This window comes from Anneissia japonica, unplaced genomic scaffold (genome assembly GCF_011630105.1).
Source record: "Anneissia japonica isolate Jap-2015-1 unplaced genomic scaffold, ASM1163010v1 scaffold1880_len88167_cov131, whole genome shotgun sequence".
In the NCBI taxonomy this organism is placed as follows: Eukaryota; Metazoa; Echinodermata; class Crinoidea; order Comatulida; family Comatulidae; genus Anneissia; species Anneissia japonica.
This window is the reverse complement of record NW_022709561.1, coordinates 81,259-93,845: the sequence shown is the minus strand read 5'-3', so window position 1 is coordinate 93,845 and position 12,587 is coordinate 81,259. Positions and strand designations below refer to the sequence as shown.

Sequence of the window (12,587 nt, the reverse complement as noted above, 5' to 3'; positions counted from 1 at the left end):
ACATACGAATATAGCGTAAACCGTTTGGCACCACTATTTGATGTATTTTTATCTTATCCGATGATGATTGCTGCCTACAGTGACGAAAATAAAAATATATCGACTTTTCTGCTCAATAATTCCAATCTTTAAAATAATACATTTTGACGAAAACAGTGTCTGCGCATGCGTTTCCTTCGATGGCTCGATCTGCCCCGCGATAAATTGAAATCCAGTTGAGCGTTTTGGCAAAGATCGTATACGATCTTTGGTTTTGGGCCTAGGTAGGCCTAGGCCTGCTATTGTGTAAGTGTGCTACTTTGTTTATTTTATTAATAAGGAACTATTGAAAGCCTAGTGAATTAATTAACTTATTTACTGTAGCATAAAATCAATAATTAAAAAGCTTTTATTGAATCGATTTTGTAGCATTCTTAGCCTAGGACGGTGACCTAGGCTAGCTAGGCCTAAAATAAGGCTTACGCTAGCGCGGCTAGGCTTAGTTTACTAGGCTACCCTAGTCCTACTAGGCCTAGGCCTATGCCTCTAGGGCATGGCTAGGCTTAATGCCTTTAGTAGGATAGGCATATCAAGCCTTTGGCCAGGCCTATTTAGTACTAGCACATCAGTTACTTTACACACCGCCCGGTGTGGTGCATCAAAAGTATGTTGAGGTTGTTAGTTATATCAAAACAAGATTTATTTTCGTTTAGTAGCTGGCCCAGGCTAGGCTAACTAGCCTAGGCCTAGCTAATTTCCAACAGTGACCATCAACCATCATAGGGCTAGCTTTTTATAGGCTAGTTAGTTAGCTAGGCTCCTGGCTAGGCTAGCATGCCATAACATCTTGAATGTTCACTCCAAAGTAAAGTCCAGTGTGAATAAAATATGGGTAGTAATTAAAAAGTCACTGTTGTGTTTCAAACGCCAAAAGGACAAATTACAAGTGGCGCAGTGCAAAACTAAAGTGGCGCAGTGCAAAACTAAAGTGGCACAGTGCAAAACTAAAGTGGCGCAGTGCAAAACGAAAGTGGCGCATTGCAAATCCAAATGCGTGTGCTGCTACTTGAATTTTGCACTGAGCCACTTTAGTTTTGCACTGTGCCACTTGACTTTTGCACTGCGATTGTAGTTTGTCCTTTTGGCGTGATATCGCGAAAAGGACAAACAACAATCGTAGTGCAAAACGAAAGTGGCGCAGTGCAAATCCAAATGCGTGTGCTGCTACTTGAATATTGCACTGCGCCACTTGACTTGTGCGCTGCGCCACTTGACTTGTGCACTGCGCCACTTGACTTGTGCACTGCGCCACTTGACTTTAAGCGATATTGTATGGAATGCCAATTTTGGCATCAAAATTAAACTAAATAAAATAAATGAATAAAAAAATCAAGAACACATAATTCAATTTTTCTTAATAATTTCACAGCAAAACAACAACAGCACAAAATTGGGACTAAAACACAAATAGGAACGTTATGATCATAGGCATACTTGTCGTAGATACCGTAGCCTCTGCTTATCTATTCTATTCATCGTTACTACCGCTAATAAAGGCCTATAGCACAGTTGTCAGCCATGGCTACTTGAGACAGATTAGAAGCTTTGGTAGTGATAGGTTAAACAAATAAACAAATTGCTGGAGAAATGGAGGTAAGCGTAAGCACCATAAAAAGCCTCCGGAGTAATTTCCGATTAAGAAAGAGTGACCTTTCGAGTGATATCGGTTGTAAGTTTGAAAAAAAAAAATCTGTTGCGTTTTGTTTCTACATCATTGCTAGGCTAGTTGGGGTAGACTACTTATAGTTAGGCTATGCTAGGGTCGACGCAACCGACGGGGTAGCTAGTTAGGAAGACCGATTCAATAACATGCATTTACACATTGTATTATTACAGCTCAGATTGACATTTTCAGCATTTAAATTTATTAATTAGACCAATAATATATACAGTAATAATTTTTTTGGCAAATCAAAAAATTAAAGGACACAGATTCGTTTTTTGACTCAAGTAGATTTCTTCCTGTTTTTCCTGTTTACATTTTGACAGAATGTAAACTATACGGTTTTAAACATTTTTTAAACATTTTTCATAATACAATTTCAATATTTAAATGAATATAATAATTTTATTGTGGTCTTAGTGTGCGACAGCGATTTCTGATATTTATATATTGAAAAATAAATACTGTTTAGGCATTTTAATTATTCATATATTACTGTGGCCTTTAATAATAATATAATGATAATAACAATGATAATAATAATAATAGTTTATTCTTATGTAGCGTAATTTACCTGTAGGCCTATAAGTTATTACAACTGTACTTTAATTGTTATCATTAATTACAATCAACCGCGGTTGAATTTTATAAAAATGATATATTTTTATCTTTTTTTTCAATCAGTCGAGTTCGCCTAAGTCGAATCTAATGGGACTGGCATAAAAAGTTCGAGTTATATATATATTATACAGATTTCGACTTGCACATTTTCGAAAAAAAAAAATATTATAAACATAGAAAATTACTATGTGTACTCAATGCCCACAAAATCGAATTTCATGCAAAACCGAACATTTTTGTTAAGTCCCAAACTCATTCCTATTCTTCTTTTAATAAAATACTTTTCGAAAACATGAACTCCCTATTCCAAATCGCATACTATACGCTGTGAAAACGAGACGCTTAGCTATACTCGCATTGCCATGAAGATTATCTGTTGATTAACACGACACACCAGTAGACGTTTTCTTGGTTAATTATGAAGTGAAATTTACGCATTCCAATGTTTTAATAAGTGTATATTCTTGCTTTTAATCCTTAAAGACCATTTGGAATCAACCTGTATAAAGAGGGAACTCAACAAAGCAAGTTTCTACTGGTTACTCTTTTCAGTAGACGTCTAATTCAAATTCGTTAGATTCGTCGGTGTAATTTTCAAATGCACCTCATTCATTCTTTAAACTCAAGACGCTTTTCAAAACATGTTGCTAATTTAATTACGGTCGGTACGGAGGAAATTTGTAGAGAATAAAATATAATTTGTTAGGTTTATTTAGATTTGACTCTAAAATATACCAGGAGGGTTTCTTATTTGTTTTTTGTTTTGTTTTATAAATTTGTTTAATTAAAACATTCTTGAAAAAACCAGGGAGATGTGAAAGATTACACCGAGCTTGTTACTGTCACGCACTATAAAACTTTGGGCGATCTGACGTCATCACAGCCAAAGCACATGTCTAGTCTGCATTGCCCAACGAAGAATGTGTGCTTGGAAAAACATAATTAGACCTAAAGAAATACACACAAAAACAATATAAAAGTCGCATCAGTTTTATTGGTAATAATTCAATTTGCTGAGCAGTACAGCAAAACAACAGGTACTATACGTATTTCTTTATTAAATAATGTGTTGAATTTGCGTAGGCTAGGCAGTCAAAAGAATCCAGGGCTTTGATAAATTAATTAAATAGCTAGGCCCTGACTACAACAATATTGTTCGAAGTGGGTTCAGTACAAGTTTTACAAACTAAACTGGACGAAAAACTGAACATTGGAGCCGGTCCGGAGGGGTGTCTGTATTGTGAGAGTAGACTGCAACTTACGACATACGATCATGTGAGCCAAGTTCCACAGCGCGCTGTCTGAGATGTTAGTTTAACATGGCTAACTTGTTGCCGTACAACAAGGATTGAACTTCGTATTTTCCCACGGCTGTGTATTTTTCCCACGTGCGCTACTAAATTTGGAACTTCGACTTGTGTGGTTGAAATTTCTTTAAAATCTGCCTATCCGGACAGGAAAATTCCGTCGATATTTGTATTCAATTGTTGATGTAGATGATTGAGGAATTGGATCCTAATTAATTACATGTGTAAATGGTGATTTAAAAAGGAGATAGAACATACTACTAAAGTGGGATTTCATTTCCAGAAGAACATTCAATAAAAGAAATAAAAATTCATTCTATTGGGTTACACTATACTTTTGCGAATGTGTATGTAATTATTGTTTTAGTTTATCTTTGCCTAACTATAGTTCGAGGGGTGTCACAAGATATTGAATAATAATAATAATAATAATAATAATAATAATAATAATAATAATATAGGCCTACCTAGTAAAAATTAGTTAATTTTTTTTTAATGCCAAATTGGCGTTCCATACAATATCGCCAAAAGTCAAGCGGCACAGTACAAAATTCAAGTGGCGCAGTGCAAAAGTCAAGTGGCGCAGTGCAAACTCAAAATGCGTGTGCCACCATATTAGTTTTGCACTACGCCACTTTAGTTTTGCACTGCGCCACTTTAGTTTTGCACTGTGCCACTTGACTTCTGCACTGTGTCCTTTTGGCGTGATATTGCGAAAAGGACAAGCTACAATCGCAGTGCAAAAGTCAAGTGGCACAGTGCAAAACTAAAGTGGCACAGTGCAAAACTAAAGTGACGCAGTGCAAAACTAAAGTGACGCAGTGCAAAACTAAAGTGACGCAGTGCAAAACTAAAGTGGTGGCACACGCATTTTGAGTTTGCACTGCGCCACTTTAGTTTTGCACTGCGCCACTTTAGTTTTGCACTGCGACTGACTTTTGCACTGCGCCACTTGTAATTTGTCGTTCCATAGTGTTTGAAAGTTTGAACAGCTAAGTATAACATAAGAATATTCGATTGATTGATTGATTTTACAGTAGTGGATTCACCATACCCCCCTCCAACTTCTTAATTAGAAAAGAAAAAAAGAAAAAAAGAAGAATTATAATAAAATTTAGGTCTGAGTGCTAAAATCAGAAATGAAAGAGTAAATATTTTAATGATGACCCACAATTTGAGGTGATCAATTAATTTTATTTGGCTTTATATTTAAAGTTTGATTTTTGGTGGAAATTTTATTTCAGAAAAGAAAATTTGAAACTTAATTTCACTCTTTCTAACCCATCATTAAACTAATTGCATTTACTATAAATGTTCATTTGTTGCAGTTTTTTATTTTATTTGTCTCTCCAGAATCTAAAAGTGCATCGATCCAGTGGCAGTAGGGCATTTCCACCTTCAGAAATTGGCCTGAATAAGTAAGTTAACACTATTGGTAAATCATAATAATTCAATTTTCATGTCCTCATTTCACAGTAAATAAGAATTACATGTCATTACATATTTAAAACAAAAAAAAATTAAAAACAAAAGAAATAAAAATGTGGAAAGTTAAAAATACACAGAAATTACAAATTCCATTCATATGTACATAGGATAATTAATTAACTATAACAAGATAACAAAAGAATTGAAATTTCACAGCAAATATAAATGTAGGCCTACAATTTAAGTGAATTACAAGGGAGACAGAGGAAAAAAAGATTTATTTTGGATTTACAGTATTTAGATCTTTTGTATTAAGTTGAGGAATTACACTGATTAGTGCTTTGACTTTACATATAGGTTTCAGAAATTTTCTGATATTTTATCATAAAATACGAAAACATTAAAACAAATATTTGAATTTTTTAAATAATGGAATATTAATATTTAAAACTATATACTGTTGTTATACTTATATCTCTCTGTTTTTTGTTTTTTTTTTGTCATTTTTGAAGTTTTAAATAAGTTGAAAAAATTCATCTGGATGTTAATAGTTAGTAGGTTGTAAAGGTCATCGCACATTCATCTGCTAGACGGAAGTTATGAAATGCAGGTTGAGAATGAGACCTGACAGGTCTTAAAAATGTTCTGTAAGTACGTCTTCACCTTTGTTTATTTATAAAAAATAACAAAAACATAACATGGTACAATGTTTGCATATCGGCTGTTTTTTTAAATGGTTGTAGCATTATTCTAGTGAAAATAGTCAAGTTTCACATAAATCATGTTCTAATAAAGTATTGAGGATCCCAAATGATCAAATAATTAGTTTAATCATTCTCATTAAAACATGGTTATGAATTATATATAACATTGTTTTGAATGTGGTATTGCATAGTGCCATGCATATAATTATAAGTTTCATTTGCTTTTATAATTGAATAATGTGATAATCATATGCAATATGGTCTTACCTCAGCCCCAACTATGATTGGGCTGAGGGTATAGACCCTCCATCTGTGAAAGTCCCTTTCTTGGCCCCTTCTATTTCAAATTCCTGGATCTGTTGCTAGTTGTGTTTGAAGGTTTGCACAGCTAAGTATAACATAATAGTATCTGATTCTTTGATTGACTGATTTTACAGTGACCCCCCTCCTTTCTTAATTTTTTCAAATTAGAAAAAAAAAGAAGAATTATAATTAAATTTAAGTCTGAGAGTGCTAAAATCATAAATTTTCTTACCTCAGCCCCAACCACGGTGGGTCTCAGGTGGGCTAGACCCTCTGCGGTGAATGTCCCTTCCTGGGGGGCCCCCCCCCCATTTCGAATTTCTGGATCCGCCACTGAACAAGCAATAGCATCCTTGTACAGTGTACGTAATCATAACACATTTTGTGTGAACACCATGTAGACTCTTAGCCCATGCTTCTTTAATAATAGTCAGTGTTAGATTTGTTAAACCTAAATGCATTGCCGTATATTAATAGGTTAAACCATTTTGAGATATTTATTTCATTCAGAATGTCCACCTTTGCCGCTGGGGTGCACCTAGATGTACAAGTATTTGTAATATTTGTTTTAATGGTAACATATGCGATGACAAGACAGGTAACTGTATTTGTGCACCAGGGTTTAAAGGAGAAAGCTGTGAAAATAGTAAGTCCAAACAAATTGTTTTGGTATTTCATATCTACATTAAATTTATTTCCAGACCTTGCATAATAGTAATGTCAAATTTCAAATATTTGAAAAAAATAAAATGTCATTTAAAACCAATAACTGGCTGAGTAAAAACAATATGTACAGATTGTCAACAGTTACAATTGACAAAGATGTGAGATTTAAAAAAAAAATTGTAAATAAATTAAAGAAACTGTGTATAAAAACTGCATCAATGACAGTAATCTTAAAGAGTACATAATTTTTGTCTCTCATATTTTTTACTTCTTGTAAAGGGCGCCATGAGCGTTTTACAAGTTTTACCGGCATTTTACAAGTTTTTATTATTATTATTATTATTATTATTATTATTATTATTATTATTATTTATTATTATTATTATTATTATTATTATTATTATTAATAATATTATTATTTCACCAGATTTAAAAGCAAATCGAGGTGAGGCTTTGCTGGTTTATGATGAGGTTGCATCATTATATGAACATCTCAACCATGACCATAATGGTTCCCAATGAGACTGAAAGATCCTTCTGTCTTTAAAAAGACCATATGGCCAGTTACACAAGGTATTAAAACTTGCACAACAGGAGTATAACTATAATTATGTGTACGTGTTACAAATTTCAACAATGTACCTCAACTCCATCATGGATAGGCAGCTCCACACCAAACATAATTGTTGCAAATCGCAATGTTTTTAATGTATGTACGGCAAGACTTTTTTTATACCTTGATTAGCGAACCTGCCGACTGCAAATGTTGATGATTTTGAATAAAAATACAATTTCATTTTCGGCCATTTAGTGCACCTGCCGCCACGAAAAAGTGGAAATTTCAGAAAAAAAATAAAAGTTTTTCTTTATTTCTATCACGACCTCCGCTGCCTTGAAATATCCAAAGACATGTATATTTCTTCCTAATTATATTACATTCACCAATCAAATTTTATTTTTATTTCTCCACTGTTAGGATGTTTTTTGGAAAACTATCGCTAAATAAGGAAACAAAATGTTATTTTTATTTTTATTCCGCCCTCCTCCGATGATCTTTCATAAAATAAGTATGCGAAACAAGGAATAAAAAAAGTCTCGCCTACAATATAAAGTACTTTCAACAAGTTTGTGTGTATATTTTAAACAAAAGATCTTTCACACTATATTTACATGAACCTGAACCAAAATTCAGTCTGCGTTTTCATGCGTTAAAAGAAACATTCCTGTTCTTATGATTCAACTAACATCTCGACGAGATTTGATTGACAGATAAACCGACTAATCAGCGATCAAAAACTTTTTCTCTGACATTTTAATTTCCTTAGACAGCTGGTTGTCAACGCGAAACATACGTGAGCCTAGGTCTACGTGTCTGTGCTTGGTTATAGATACCCAGATTTACACAAGCAGTGCGCATCTTGGCCTTTGCCGACAACAAGGTTGACTGAATGCGGCTTTTCCCTCTTCATTTGGGAGCGAAATACAGAGGCTTTTACAACAATTTCCCCGCCTGTTCCATGAAATAGATTAACACTATGAATATATGATTAATTTTCATACCGCCTACCCTGAATTCTCTTTAAAGAAGGTTGATAGCAAAGAAAATGTTTAAAAAAGCACCCAGCATTGATTGACTATTAACGCTCTTCTGCAAACAACAGTAAACAAATAGATGCAATAATTAAAACTCGGTCATAATCACTGTGTTGATTCACATCACCTCATATACTGTAATGCAGCAAGGAATTTTTCAATGAAGTGTTCTGTGTTGGTCTACCTAATAAGATTTAGACATGCATAATAAACACAAAGGCCAAGGCTTTGACAGGAGCTTCGGTTGTATTTTTTTTATCGGCTCAGTGAAAACTATACAGGAAAACAACATATTGCATACATACATATTGGTTTTCACGGTTCAATTATATTGGTTCTCACATATACAGGCTTAATTAACATCGGTTAATAAATGACAACAAATTAATACAATTTCATTACACATACCTACTCTATACAAGAAACCAGTAATGATGTTTCAGTTGCTACAATGTTGACATAATTACTTACAGTGTACAGTATACTGTTCAACTTTTTGTGAAATTAATATATTCTTTTAAGTTCACAGTAACCTTTTGGAATGCTGTATTTGCTTGCTGTACATAGAGATAATGTATTACAATTTCGGCATTTTCAGACTTTGTATGAATACTACAAAATACTGAAAAATTCCTTTGTTTTGTGTATAGCTACCTCCATGATACAGTAGCTACCGGGCTGTATTAATTGTTTAGTTGGAAATGATGTTTGCTTTGTAAGCGGCAGGTCCTGAGTTTGAATCCTGGTGGATTATGTTTTCATTATTTTTTTTATCAAATGGGAAAGATGCGTGGGAATTTTATACATGGAGAATTATGATGTGTGCGGAAATACTGTATACACTCCCGGAGTGTGCTCTAGTAAATATTTTTATTGTTATAATTATAATTTTCAATATTATGTGTATTGTTTGTTTACTTTTATTGTTGCATGTATTATTGTTCTAGATACTATATTATTATTATTATTATTATTATTATTATTATTATTATTATTATATTGTATTGTTATTGTCTTAATTTTTTTTTTTTTAAATGAAATAGTACAAAAATAAAAGAATTCTCAGCATCATAACAATTTCTCTTTTTTACAGTGTAATGATCAAAGAGAAGATGACGATCTAAGCTGTGAATTATTTGAAGGTGAGTTTCTAAGAATTATATGATATGCAAGATATAATGTTGTCATATAAACAGTATTTGTGAGGAATATTTATGAAATTACCTAATAACAATATTTTTTGTCTGGTATTGAAAGATGACTGGCAGTAATTATTGTCCCAGTACTGAAATTATGTGAATGACAATCCGCATCATCGCTAGTAATTAGCTCAGTTTTACATTTTTTGGATCACAGTTGGGCTAAGTGTGGCCCGCGGGCTGCATGTGGCCTGACAGTGATTTTTTTGCTGCCTGCAAAAACACATTAAAAAGCCTATGTGTGCAGCCCGCCAACCATCTTTGGCTAGAAAACACCTTGTTTTTTTTATGGCCCATCACCTTTCATCTATAAAAATCAACAACAACACATCAATACAACATCAACCAACTATTCTCTCAATCTTCACTGAACTGATGAGCCTATAGGGGTAATCAAAGTACTGAAACAGCTCTATTATAGTCCACACTGACATTTCTCTTTTCACTGAATATATTGCCAAGGTTTATGCTTGTTCTGTATGATCTCTCAGCAGCATGTGATACGGTTGATCACAACGTCCTGCTTCATCATCTTGAGACAGCATTTGGCATCAAAGGATATGCCCTTTACTGGATTAAATTGTTTCTGAGTTGTAAAGTAGTAGGGTTTCCATCTGGTGAATTCTCTGCACATCACATCCTTTACTAAATGCTGGTGTACCCCAAGAGGCTAAGTCATTGACCCCTGCTTATGTACTGTAGTTTGTACATTAGCCCACTAGGCAACATTATGTGAAGCTATATCACTTCAATGCTGATGATCTTCAGCTATATCTTCCTTTTAGTCCCTGAAATCTTTCTAGCATTGATTCTTTGCTCCATAAATTGCCCCACTGTTTTACCGATATTCAGAAGTGGGTGTTAGTGTGTACTACAGTAGGCTCAAGCTAAAGAGAAAACAGTTTCTAGTCCTTGCTTTAAAATACCACCTTTCTCTTGATCAGGAAAAATGTATTGATCTTTCACTAGGGGTTACTACAGGTACCACCATGGAGTTATAAAATTAGAAATCAAGCCATCTAGCAGTGTCTACAAATTCGGAGGTTTCATTTTGCTCATCTGCTATTCTTAACCATCAGGTTACTTAGAAATCAGTGGCGAATCAGAAAATTCATTGATGGGGAAACCTGTCATGCTACTGTTGGGGCTACTTTCCAGGTTAGATTATTGCAATTTTCTGTACACTGGTCGACTGAAGAAAGATATTTCATACATACATTACATCATTTATATAGCACAGTTTGAAAGATATTCACACTCTTCCAAAACTTCAAAATGCTTCTACCAAACTTAATTCTTAATTGTTTTGTAAAGCTTGTATACAAACTTTTCACTGTTCTGTAAGCATATCAAAGACAACACTTTCCCATCTGCATCCATCTACTTGTCTTTTCAACATGTTTGGCTGGGTTTGTAGTTTTTGCACTTAATTTTTATTTTTTTAACCAATCAATTACTTCATGACTCATGAAAGGATACTATGTTAGTTTTTGTTTGGGGGGGGGGGGGGGGGGGGGTGAGGCTTTACTTGATGAAAATATTACAGTGGAGGGTATGTTAGTGCTTTGTAATCGCAAACAATAAGTGCTAAAAAAGTATCAAACAAGTAACAAGTATATGTCCTCTCCTCTCCTGTATTTTAGGATGTACTGATATTTCTGAATTCTTTAAGATACTGCTAAAGCCTTGTCTGTGCTGCTGATAACAGTTTTCAATTGTTACCCTTTTTTTAATGTAGTCAAGGAATTTGGTACATGCAAAAACAACTGACAGCAACTCCTCAATTGAGTGTAGTTTATTAAGAAATTCATTTTATAACATCAAATAATTTTGCTCTCAGAAACTTAGGATGGAACATTGTTTAAAATGTTAAAAATCATCACCCCTATGGAAGGCAATCACCGCCAAAAATACAGTTACAAACAAAGGTAAATATTCCTTTAACAAACGTCAGAAAATTGGATTTGAAATTCAGTGGTAGGAATGGATGGAAAACTAGGCTAGACATTCATACAAACAACATTCTTCTGACTCATTGATCATAGTTAGTCAAAGAAATACATATATTCTACAATTCAGCAATTTAAGTTTGTCCAATAAGTTTAATTATTTCATACAGAAATTGCAACAAAACCGAGTGACAGTCTGAAGTGTACCTCAAAATCAACGACGATCCATTAGTCAGCGCTTTATGTGGCGATTTGCCTAAGCGATAAGCCTAGGCCCCCTAGAAGGTCTCTCAAAACTCTTCATATTTTTAGTCTGAATGGAAATGTAAATCGAGTCAACCTTAATCTCAAATCTATGAATCATTTGTAAAAATTGTCTACAAAGTATCTTCTATGCTAACTTATTACATTTTTAACAATTTAATATACACTACTTTCGACATCACGCAATTAGCATTAGCATTGCTCTTCGTGCGATGTTTTTATTTTTTCATACCCACTAAAGGAAATTGTGATGACGTCATTTTTGGTGAATAATTTGGTGTATTGCATATTATTTTAGGATCTTCAGAAATTGAAAAATGTTAAAAGATTATTAGTGGCCACCCTAGTCCAGTGGTCGACCGTAGGGTAAATTGCAGGGTATGCTAGATATTGGCATATCTAGGATGTACAAGGGGGTCGCACATCCTCCCCCTACCCCTAAAAAATACTCTCCCATCCCCTAGTTGTGCCCCCGCCCACAAATCATGCTCAAGTAATTTAAAATCACCTCATATCACCTTATTTTGGGAGTTATCCCCTCATAATCACCGATCCCCCCACTTTACCTTCCTGACACCATCAGCTCCCTTCCATTTTAAGACCCGCCACTTATGCTAGGGCCTGCTAGTGATAGGAAAAGTTTGGAAGCCTACTACTATACAGAATCAGATTGCGTTTTATAGTCAAAATACAATGCATGTTATTTTTAATACCGGCATGGTTGTCTTCTCTTCAAAAGAATTCTTATTCCTGTACTTTAACAAATTTCAATTCAAATAATAATAATTCAAAGTTTCTTCTATACCGGTCATATGTATGTAAATATATTTAAACTTTAATCGATTCAGATT

General features: G+C 34.0%; 1 long non-coding RNA gene across 6 annotated transcripts in view; it reads left to right on the top strand.

The window, feature by feature from the left end:
• Nucleotides 1-245: 245 nt before the first annotated feature.
• The window catches only part of LOC117106744, a 20,608-nt gene continuing 8,266 nt past the window's right edge, over nucleotides 246-12,587 (top strand). For 3 of the 6 annotated variants that reach the window (XR_004445130.1, XR_004445128.1, XR_004445127.1), the window contains exons 1-6: nucleotides 246-285; nucleotides 4,984-5,048; nucleotides 5,571-5,705; nucleotides 6,576-6,711; nucleotides 7,159-7,304; nucleotides 9,418-9,466. This is a non-coding gene — a long non-coding RNA (uncharacterized LOC117106744). Of the gene's footprint in view, nucleotides 286-4,958; nucleotides 5,049-5,570; nucleotides 5,706-6,575; nucleotides 6,712-7,158; nucleotides 7,305-9,417; nucleotides 9,467-10,602; nucleotides 10,619-12,587 lie in introns of those variants that run through there. The other 3 variants (XR_004445132.1, XR_004445131.1, XR_004445129.1) reach the window with 3 other exon arrangements.